The sequence below is a fragment of the Lycium barbarum genome, chromosome 9 (assembly GCF_019175385.1).
Source record: "Lycium barbarum isolate Lr01 chromosome 9, ASM1917538v2, whole genome shotgun sequence".
NCBI classification, from domain to species: domain Eukaryota; kingdom Viridiplantae; phylum Streptophyta; class Magnoliopsida; order Solanales; family Solanaceae; genus Lycium; species Lycium barbarum.
Window position 1 is genome coordinate 31,973,940 of NC_083345.1, and position 12,439 is coordinate 31,986,378.

Here is a 12,439-nt window from a genome sequence, read left to right on the forward strand (position 1 = left end):
TTTTTTGGCATTAATTTGGGCCGACCGGACACCTAGTAGGATTAAGCCCAAACAGTGGTTAAATGTGGGATTAGTTTGGCTGAGTGGTTCCCTACTTAAATCCATGTTTATTGGACTTAAATAATTAAGCCAATTATATTAGCCCACAATTTACGTATTCGGACTAATATATCTTGAACTTAATCAAATATAAATTTCTCACAGATTTAAATTTAATAAAATTTCATTATCCACCAAGTAAAGTATAATTTTTTTGTATTTATGAACGGATATATAAAATAAACTTTAAGTTTGTAAAGAACTAGATTCGAGAAGAAACAAATTTATGATTGCTAAATTATATAAGGAAAGCTCATAAAGTGACTTAGAGAATGAAGTGGATATATAAAGAATAAGTAGCTAATGAAGGATTTAATTGAGAAAATAAATAAAGTATAGAAAAGAAGGGGAATAAAAATATATAGTTAAATGACTAATCAATACTAGCTAATGAAGGATTTAATTAAGAAAATAAATAAAGTATAGAAAAGAAGGGGAGTAAAAATATATAGTTAAATGACTAATCAATACTCCCTCCGGATTAAAAAATAAAAAATAAAAAAAGAGACAACTTAGCCATTTTCACACCCCTTAAAAAATACTAATTTCTAGATAAAAAGAGTTAATTTAACTATACTACCCCTAATTAAATAGGCATTGCGATTTGATCATATAACACTTAATATGGGTACATCTGAAAAAACAAGGTTAATTCTTTCTTGATTTGATAAATGAACACTTTTTTTCATACATTGTAATTGTTCATGGATATTAAAATATTAAATGCTTTTGCTTCATTTAATATGTGTGGCTAAACTTCTTAGTTAGGGTTGGGACCAAAATGTGCTAGTTATGTGAATGCAGGGTCTTTCTATTTAAGCTTGTCTTATGTGCCATAGTTGTTTTCTTAATTTTCTTCACTCTTTGAATGTCATTTAATGGTGGCCAACTTTGAATCTGCCTAGAAAACCTTTATTTTGGTTGGTAAAGAAAGTATTGGTTAGGAAAAGAACAGTTAGCAAGTATTTGGTGTTTTAGCCCTATCTAATGACTTGAGATAGGAATAGGAGTCAACTTGAAATGAAAATGGTCAGACATATTTTTACATGCTATGGCTTGGGAAAGCTTAGTATGAAATTCACTTATTTGGTTGAAAAAATTTCGGTGAACTTAAAAGCAATCATCATTTAGAACAACTCGGCATGTAAGTAAAGTTAAATTGGAGAACCAATCGCATTAAAAAGTTAAATTGGAGAACCAATCGCATTAATTTCCATTTGGGACCACAACCCTAGTCGTCTTCCTTATTAATTACAAATCAACTGAAATTCCTGAAATTGTAGTGTTGTAAACAAAACAAAACCTTAAACAATTATTTTCCCTTACCTAGAAATCTAGACTAATAGTTAAGTGTACACTTTACAAGTATATTTCTTCATTGTATTCTCTGTGGGATTCGACCCCAACCTCGTTGGGTTCTATATTTGACCAACGACCGCTTTATACCTATTTTAGAGGTGTAATTTGGGCGTATTAAATTTCGGCGCTGTTGCTTGGTAATACAGTCTAGAAATTTACCAATTAGGGTAAAACTCTACTTTTAGTCTTTATTTCTCTTCTTACTATTGTTGTTGTTCATGTTGACTTTAGGTGAAATGTTTGAATCCGAATCCAATGATGGAATTGTGGGGGAGACTGGGTATGCCGCCGCTATCCAATCCCCCCCCCCCCCTCCCCACTTCAAGGAAATGCGAGTTTTTATCTCACCAATACTATGTTGCACCAGCTCAGCACCAAGGGCCTATTCGAAGGTCTACCCATTAAAGACCCGAATAGGCACCCTAAGAACTTTCTTGGAGTGTGTGCCACCAATGTGCAACCGAAATTCTCAAGCAAGGAGGTCAAATTGAGGCTTTTCCCATTCTTTCTTACGGGGAAGGCTATCGCATGGTTGGATGATCTTCCATCAGGGTCCATCACTACATGGGCAGAATTGACCAAAGCATTCCTCAAGAATTTTTTCCCTTTATCCTGGATGTTACAACTCCGTGACGAAATCAACAACTTTCATCAACTTCCAAATAAGGCACTATATGAAGCATGGACTAGGTGCAAGAAGAAAGTCAAAAGTTGTCCGATGCATGGTTTGACCAATAGTATTATCCTCCAAACCTTTATAGGTCACTTGACTTGGTCAACAAGTCAGTGGCTAACAATATTGCGGAAGGGTCCGTTATGGACAATTCATCCGATGTGGTGAGTGCTCTACTCGACAAATTTCCCGAGACTAATGAAGCTTGGTATACTAGACAGACGGAAGTAGTTGGAGAAGGACCTTTTAAAATAGTATTGTCCCGAGAGACAATAAAAAAGAAAGAAGAGAGAGATGAAACAATGGCTAAATTAGTCAATCAAATGAAGATTCTCACAAAGGATGTATTGGGAGGAAGTACTAAAACGGTGAATGAGTTAGGGTCTTGTGAAGGAATCCCTCAAGATGGACAATGCTTCCAAATGTATGATTAAGAGGCTAATTTTGTCAACAATCAAGCGGGGGGTTCCCAGCCTAATTACCAAGTTTCTAATCAAGGACCTTGGCTGTAAGGTTAAGAGAATCAAGTAGGAACAAGGATTAAGGAAACTCACAATGGTGAAACAACAATCAAGGTGGTTAAAATAACTATTACAAAAATCACCGGAGTTCTAGTTCCCACCCAAGGTGAGTCAACAACTTTCAAGCCAACCATCCACTAGTGATCCTGCTAGTTCGAAAATGGAGGACATGTTATCTAGAGTGTTAAAGAAGGTTGAATTAACCGACACCTTTGTCAAATAGGTGAAAGATGACATGAAGAGCATGAGAGATGGCATGAGACAAGTTGTAAGTTCTCACTCAACTTCCATTAAGTAATTGGAATCACAACTTAGCCAAATCTCGGCTACCCTAAATCAAAGGCAATAGGGCACACTACCTAGTGACACGATTGCGAACACGAAGAATGATGGTGACCATAATTCCATTACCACTAGGAGTGGTAAGACACTTGGGGAAGAAAAGTTGGTGAAATATGATGTGGTTGTTAATGATGATGCAAGTGCCGATGAACCCATGGTTATTGAAGAGGAGTGTTGTCCGACAAAGAATGGGGCCATTGAAAAGCCCATTATTATTGAAGAAGTGTCCGAAAATGATGAAGGTACCCAAGGAAATAAAGTGGTGGAAAAGGTACCTAAAGCTTTAATGCCTATTCCAAAACCTCTTCCTCCATTTCCTTAAAGGTTGGCGAAGAAAGCGAATGATGGGAAATTCATAAATTTCATCAAAAAGTTGAAACAACTCCCAATCAACATCCCATTGGTGGAAGCCCTTGAACAAATGTCGGCTATATGCTAAATTTATGAAAGAACTTGTTACCAAGAGGAGGCAAACTAGCTTTGAGAAGGGGGATGTTATGCACCATTGTAGCTCCATCGTCACAAAGGCTTTAATACAAAAGAAAAAGGACCCCGGAACCTTTACTATTCCATGTACCATTGAGGCGTATAAATTTTCCAAAGCTTTGTGTGAACTTGGTGCAAGTATCGACTTGATGCCGCTTGCAATATTCAACAATTTTTGTTTGGGCACTCCCCGACCCACAATAATGCGGTTACTAATGGCGGATCGAACCGTTAAGAGGGCTGTTGGGATTCTTTTTGATGTACTTGTGAGGGTGGACCGCTTCATATTTTCGGCCGATTTTGTTATATTGGATAGTGAGGTTGACTTTGAAGTCCCTATTATTGTGGGACGACCATTCCTAGCCACCAAGAGAGCTCTTGTTGATGTCGAAAAAGGCGATCTCAAATTTCGGATGAACAATGAGGAAATCATATTCCATATGTGCAAGTAAATGAAACAACATACGGATATGAGTGTTGTGTCGGTTATAGACACTATTGATGAGGTCGTAGAGACCACCATTGCTTATGAGTATGTTGGTGAAGTATTGGCGGCTGTTTTGATAAATTATGATGCGAAAACTGTGAAGAACTTAAGGAGACGGTTAATGCATCAGTTGGATTGGGGTCATACAAATACAACCCCAAGAAACTTGATCTTGATTTAGAAAATCAAGAAACTCCTCCCGCAAAGCCATCAATGATTAAACTACCTACTGTGGAACTCAAACCTTTCCCTTCACATTTGAGGTATGACTTCCTTGGGCCAAACAACACCTTGCTCGTCTTAGTGACCACTCTTTTGATGGAACCTCAAATTGAGAGATCATTGGTTATTTTAAGAAGGTTCAAAAAGGCTATTGGGTGGTCCATTGCGGATATCCAAGGAGTTTCTCCCGGCATTTGTACTCATAAACTTCAACTCGATGAAGATTGTGTCCCTAGTGTTGAACATCAAAGGAGGTTGAATCCTCTCATGTAAGAAGTTGTGAAAAAAGAGATCATCAAATGGTTGGATGCCGGTGTTGTGTATCCAATTTCGGATAGCCTATAGGCGAGTCCAGTTCAATGTGTTCCCAAGAAAGGTGGTATTACTGTGGTGCCAAATGAGAAGAATAAGTTAATCTCAACTCATACAATCATTGGTTGTAGGGTTTGCATGGATTACCGAAAATTGAACCATTGGACAAAAAGGGATCATTCCCAATGTCGTTCATTGACCAAAAGCTTGATAGGCTTATGGGGAGGGACTTCTATTTCTTTCTAGATGGATATTCGGGGGATAGTCAAATCACTATTGCACCCAAGGATTAAGAAAAGATGACTTTCACTTGCCCCTATGGCACCTTTGCCTTCAAAAGAAGCTCTTCAGCCTATGTAATGCACCCACTACTTTCCAACGATGCATGATGTCCATATTCTCCAATATGGTGGAGGAATCCATTGAAATCTTCATGGATGACTTCTCTGTAGTTGGAAACTCCTTTGAGCATTGCTTGGAAAACTTGGCACAAGTTTTGAGACGTAGTGAAGAAACAAACTTGGTTTTTGAATTGGGAAAAATGTCACTTTATGGTGAAAGAGGGCATCGTTCTTGGACATAAAATCTCGGAAAAGGGAATAGAGGTCGACAAAGCCAAAATAGAAGTCATTGTTAAACTTCCTCCTCCCATCACCGTCAAAGGTATCCGAAGTTTCTTAGGCCATGCTGGATTTTATAGGAGGTTTATTAAAGTGTTTTCCAAAGTAGCTAATCCCATATGAAAATTGTTGGAGGAAGGATTCAAATTTGTGTTTGATGATGCCTGTCTCAAAGCGTTTGAAAGAAAATCTCACTTCGACACCTGTCATTGTTGCTTTGGATTGGTCAAAGCCGATTGAACATATGTGTGATGCAAGTGGTTTTGCTATGGGAGCCATTCTTGGCTAAACGTGTGAGAAGATTTGCCACCCCATTTATTATGCAAGTAAAACTCTCAATGGGGCTCAAATAAATTATATCGTCACCGAACAAGAGTTGCTTGCAATTGTCTATGCTTTTGAGAAATTTCGAGCCTATTTGTTAGGGAGTCATGTCATAGTCCACACCGATCATGCAACTGTCTGGTATCTCATGACAAAGAAGGATGCTAAGCCAAGATTGATCCGTTGGGTACTTCTCTTACAAGATTTGACTTTGAGGTCAAAGATAGAAAAGGGATTGAGAACCAAATGGCGGACCATTTGTCACGACTTGAAGAAGAGGGGAAACCAAAAGATGAGCTTGAAATTAATGAATATTTTCCGGATGAGCAAGTGATGGCGGGTTCACATGATATGGTGCCGTGGTATGCCTACTTTGCAAATTACCATGCTAGTGATATCATGCAGGAGGACACGAATTTTCACCAAAAAAAGAAGTTTTTGAATGATTTCCGTAAGTTCTATTGGGATGGTGCATTCCCGAAGTTGAGATGATGCCTATGATTGAGGAAAAAGTGAGAAGCCCCTTAGTGTAAAGTCAGTTTACTAAAATGCCCTTCAAAAGTTAAACGATTATTTTACCATTTACCTAAAAATAAAATTACCTCCTATTAAACGATTTTTAAGAACTACTTAATGATAACCAACATTTAGTGGAATACATTTATACCGTAAAAAATTAATTTATCTTTCTCAATTCAATAAATTAATCAAATTTGTCTTAGTTAGTAATCTCAAGCCGTGGAGAATTCGAGAAGTTATCACATCATATGAAGGGACTACTACATCTAAGTTTACAGTAAATGGAGGGTCAAGAAGAAAACAATTGCAACATATTTTGATTCATTTGGTTGTGCTTATCACGATCGTATATCACCTGTTATCCTCCTTGATGCTCTTCTTAATTATTTTTTCTTGTATCTTCTCTTCTTCTTCTTCTTCTTCTTCTTCTTCTTTTTTTTTTTTTTCCTTTTTCTCTATTTTTCCCTTATTTTTTAAATGATTAAATATATTCTATGTTTTATTTATTGAGTTTCATTAAACATTAATCAATAAAATCATTTGATTACATATAAGGTACATATTTTTCTTTTTTTTAACTTCCTACATTAATTGAAAACCAATCCATTTCCCAAAATATTATCTGAAAGTTCTACTATATTAGATAAGTTCAAAAGTCTCTTCGTAAAAGCCATGCGAGCTCTGATGTAAAAGTGAGAGCCGATCTACTGAGAAAATCCCCTGCTCCAACATTGAAGTGTTTGTTGCAGATTTGTCTAATTGTCTTTTCCTTTTCTTAATTCTCACCCATATCATTTTTTTTTTCTACCTCAAATGATTAAAGTACTAATTTTGAAAGTTCACATGCATTATAATGCTCGTGCTCTAGAAATTTAAATACATTTACAGAGAATGAGTGGTAACTTCTTTTTTTTTTTTCCTCATTTTGTGTTGTATGAATTACTGTTCTCTGTGAGCTTTTTGATTCGTTTGCTGCAACTAGTTGTTATTTTGTTTGTGTTATTTGTTACCCTTTTTAATTGGATTAGCAATCACTAATAATTCTTGATTTCTGTTTTTACTTTAGGCGCATTTTCCTTGTTTTCTTACTTATAATGACGTAAAGCGGACGTTGTCAAATATAGTAACCCAACAAGGTTGGGGTCGAATCCCACAGGGAATATGGAGAGAAAAGAGTATTAATCGTATGCGATACCGATCTTTAAATGCTTTAATCCTATTCCGGATAGTTTGAATTGATTGTTGAATAATGTAATTTAATACTTTGACTTAAAATGTAATTAATGTGAGAGAGAGAGACTAAGGTTGTGTTCCCCAATTTGATTAGATATTATGCTTCAGGTTTCAAAGTGATATACTTCTAATGGTTGTTCTATGAATATGCACTTGGTCTCTTAAAGACTTCTTAATGTTTCCCAACAGTTAAGCAGTATTTCCTCTTTATGATTCTTCCGAATATAAAAGAGTTACAATCGAAGAGCGACCAATGATGCCAATTTAGACTTATTCTTATTCCTAAGTTAGTCTATTAAACGAGGGTTAACGCCCCGAGTCATTGTTATTCAATCTTACCAATATTTACTTTCTTTCCCAAGAAAAGTCAATATAATGGCTTCGGCTAATGCTTGCAATCATTACCCAACGTTACAACTCAAAGATAGAATAAATAACAACAACCATTATGCATATATCAATAATAGAAACCCATTCACATAATACCCATCATGGGATTCACAACCTTAGAATTGAAATTAGCTACTCATAATGTTTCTTGACAGAAAAAGCTTAAAGATTAACATAATACACTTATAATACTAATACAAGATTGAATGAGAGTGAAGTTGTTGCCTTAAATGCTCCAACCACTTCAAGATTAAAAACCTAGGGTTTATGCCTCTAAAATAAAATCTCAATCATGAATTAAAACCCTACATTATGTATTTATAGAGCCAAAAATCGCGCCAAGTTTCTGGACAAAAATGCCCTTACGCCGCATTGTTACGGACCGTAACTCAGGTTACGGTCCTTCCTTCATTTCGTCATTTGACCACTTTGACGTTACGACCACCATGCGACGGACCGTACCCTGTGTTACGGCCCGTCCTTCTGAAGCGTAAGTGGTGACAATTACTTGGCAACTCTCTGGAATTTTGGATGATGTTACGGTGAAGGGTTACGGACCGTAACATGAGTTACGGACCGTAACACTAAACCGTAACACTGAAGGTTTTATTGAAACTCTCTGGAAATTTAGCTCATGTTACGGTGACATGTTACGGACCGTAACATGAGTTACGGACCGTAACACTCCACCGTAACACTGATGGTTTCAATGAAAACTTTCTGGAAATTCAGGCCCTGTTACGGTACAAAGGTACGGACCGTAACATGAGTTACGGACCCTGTTATGGTCCGTAACATGAGTTACGGTCCGTAACATGAGTTACGGAGCGTCGCTTAGCTCCAATTTGTCCGTTTTTTCAGCATTACTTCTCATTTCCGATCCTTAGTTAATCAACCCTATAAAACACAAAAATAACATAAGAAACAATGTAAAAACACTTTAAATCAAGCAACATGTCTAGTTACAAAGGCATAAAATGTGCTAAAATTCACGGCACATCAATATCACTAGCAATGTGTTATATTTTTCTCTCTTTTCATATATTAACGATTTTCAACCTTTCTAATTGAGTTTATGAAGCTCTTCACAGTATGTAAATCTCATTCCCTTTATATTATTACAAAAAAACTAGTTTCTTGTCACGTGCATCGCACGTGTATGTCGAGTTATGTAGTATATGATTTGTAAAATAATGTCAACGTCATGAAAATTTCTTCGAACAAATAATTATACATAATATAATAATGTATAAGTTTCCGTGAATGATTAATTAACATGGCCTCGTTATACATTAACTTGTTTGTCGAGGTTAAGATGATTGGATATTGTTTATGTACGAAAATGAACCATAAAAGTTTAATCAGATACAATAATATTTTCTTACTTATTTTGATTTTATGAGATATAAATATGTAATGAAACATATATCTCACTTGATACATTCTCATAAACAATATTCATGGTGTATGCATCCATTTAGGTTGCTCTGCCATGTCCAAGACCTTTAGAAATTGACATATTAGCAATTATACTTTCTCGACAAATACAACTTCAAAAATTAAATAAGTTCACAGTTTATTTTAGTATAGAGAAAGTGATATAAACAGTGCCTTCGCCAAACAGTATATGGAGAGACCTGGTTGTCTATCAGTTCTCTTAGACAGTGCAGTAGGTAAATAAAATAAGATTTTATCGTGAAAAACTCCTTGCTCAAGGGATTAAAAACCAAGACCTACCACGTAGGATTTCAACTCCACTAGCACGAGCAACTTTAGATTACAACTCGTTGCAACCTAGGAACTAACTGTCATAGTCCCTCAACCCTTACAATGCCTCCATTGTAAGCACCACTTGACTACCTCAAGCCAAGCAAACTAATACACCTAGAATAACTCTAGCCTAGTGTAATACTCAAAGGCACCCTTTGAGAATTCAATACAGTGACTAACTCTAGCCACCCTCATACTAATACACTTAGACTATCTCTAGCCTAGTGTACCGCTCAAAAACTTGAAGAGATAAACTTCCTACAAGCAACTTTTGAGACTTTGAGATACCTACAAACAACTTTTTAGAGAAGAGTAGGTTTACAATTTAAAGAACAAAAATATCAAAGACTCAACAACCAAGACTTAAAGCATCTTCAGTTCTGGGATCTTGTCCTTCGGCTTGTTGAGGCTTTGTTCTTGAAAGCACCTCCAGATGTGGAGACTTGCACTTGGGATGTGAGCAATTTTATTGTGCAAGCATAATTATTCACTTCAACATGATGTTGTCTATGTAGAAAAAAAAGTGAAGATGACAGCCCATAAACTTTGGACCATTGGTCAAGCCACTCTGCTGATGTCTTGCTGCACTGCTACAGTGTCAGGAGCTTTATAGTTGTAGATTTGACTAAGCAAATAGTAGGGGGACTTGATCTCATTTGGTCCCTCTGAAAACATATGTAGTCCATCATATCCTGCAGCTAACCAATATTCAACAAGTGAACCTGATCATATTTGGTTCCTTTAGGGCTTGTGTAGAGTGACTGAGATACTAAGAGGTTGACTGATTCAACAAGTGAACCTGATCATATCTGGTTCCTTAGGGTTTGTCAGATCATCAAAACATAAGACATCATCGCGTATCACTTTCCCCCCTTTTTGATGATGACAAACACAGTTTCTAACATAGCAGCGATCAACCCCTTAATTTCTTTACATAGGATCAGATTCGCACACTTGTTCCCCTGAGAACAAGACCATTCTTCTAAGATAGTAGCGATCAACCCTTTAATTTCTTTACATATGGCACATCCACATACCATATCATATCATTTTCCCCCTTTTGTCATCATTAAAAAAAAATGAGGTCATTCATATCAAACCATGATTAAATACAACATTGATATGAGCACAGTTAGACAATGTTTCATAATCACAGAGAGGTAATGTCCATCAGCAAAAAAAAAATGTAGCACCAATCAGCATAACAAAAGTTTTAAGGACATATAGAGATGTCAAAACTTTGTACAACCTACAAAGGATAGGGATAGAGGAAAGTCCAAGGATTAGAAGGACAGGAAAAATCTTGAAGGCAGGATTGAAGAGTAAGAGAGGAAAGATGGAGCAAGAATTTCATTTAAAGTCTTGAAAAAAGCTTGTCAAGGCGCTCATCTATCGTGTGATGATCATCAACCAGCTGTTGAGTAAGTTCATTTACTTTCTTTTGAAGGGCATCTACCTTAGTCTTTAGCTTCACATTTTCTTCCTTAAACTCTTTTACAGAATCAGTTCCCTCTCCATCCTGTGCATTCTGTTGCATCTTAGCTTTTGGAAAGGCAATTTCAGTATTTTTTTGATCCAGAAAAGTGCCAACTTGTTAATCTCCTCATTTTCCTTTTCTTGAGAATCAATATAGTTTGAGATTACCGATGTATTTCCCACGCTTCCTTTCTTTGGTATACAATCGCATTCTTCCAAGGTGTATTCACTGAACATGTGCATTCTTGTATCTGAAGTTCCTTCCCTAACTTGTATTTTGAAGTACTAGAAGACTTTGGTAAGAAGGGAGCCATATGGTAACCCATTTCTACCATCCTTGATAGTATCCACCTTAATCATATGCTCAAGCATAAGTGTCGGTAGGTTAATAGGGGTAAAGCTGGCTAGGGCTTCCATCAGTAATAGATCAGGAATGCCAGCCATTGTCTTCTTCCTGAGCGAAGCAGAATGACTTTGTTAACCAATTCAAACATCAATTGGTATTTAGGCTTAAGTTGTTTCTTGAAAGCCCTCTCTCCTTCTATATATCTTTCATGTTTAATAGTGATGTTCAGGAAATGAGATAATGCAGAGCTATTCTTGACTGAACTTAACGCATCAGTCGGGACTTGAAGGATTCCTCCAAGTATCTGTTCATCAAGTGCGAACTTGACTCCATTTATAGCTAGCAGAAGAGAGCTATCAGACACAATTAAGTTGGTATAGAATTCAGCTACTTCAACCTTACAAATCATAGAAACTGGGGTTTAAACAAATATCCCTATTTTTGCAATTCAATTATCTCAATCAATTGTCTCATTCCAGGCTTGAGGGCTATTTTTGGATCAAAGACTCTACCTCTCAACACCTCTTGAGTTTTGAGAATCTCCTTTCTTTCAGACGTTTTCAACTCTACCCTCTATTTCTTGGAAGAAGAATCAGGTTACTTTATCCCATTCTTAGATATCTTATTTTGAGAGCGAGTTATTTTCCTCTGCTGAGAGTCCTGACTTTTGGCTTCTGATCCTACTTCCTGGGTCTCAGTTTTCTCTTTAACTATCTTCCTGGATTTAATTTTTCCATGTTTTCCTTTCTTTGCATTCTTTCTTAAGAAAGCAACTTTGTTCTCTTCTAATTCTCTTTCCTCTCCTCTCACATTCTCCATACAGTCTGCCCTTTTAACAAGTAATGCTTCCACCTCATCTGCTATAACCCTGGCCCTTCTTACTGCTTTATCTTCTTTTCTCAAAATGCGCTTTCTTAGGCTATCTTCCACATTCCTCTCCAATTGTGCCTTATCTTTTCTCCTAGTAATTGGTCCCTGTCTAGACTCAGTTGTCTTAATGATCTGTTACACCTTGGAAAAATCCCCCGTATATGTACAGGGAACAGGATAGTAGAGGACATAGCATATGCGATGTTTTAACGAGTAAGAAAGAGTATTAGATGACCCTCAATGAGATTTTAAAGGCATGTAATGCAAGGAAAGAAAGTTGTTAAGGAAAGCAAAGCCATATATTGTGTATTGGATAAGGATTTCGAGCAACAAGTTTATGATGGCATAATGATGTCTTAGAGAAGAGTAATAACGACCCTAAGATTGATA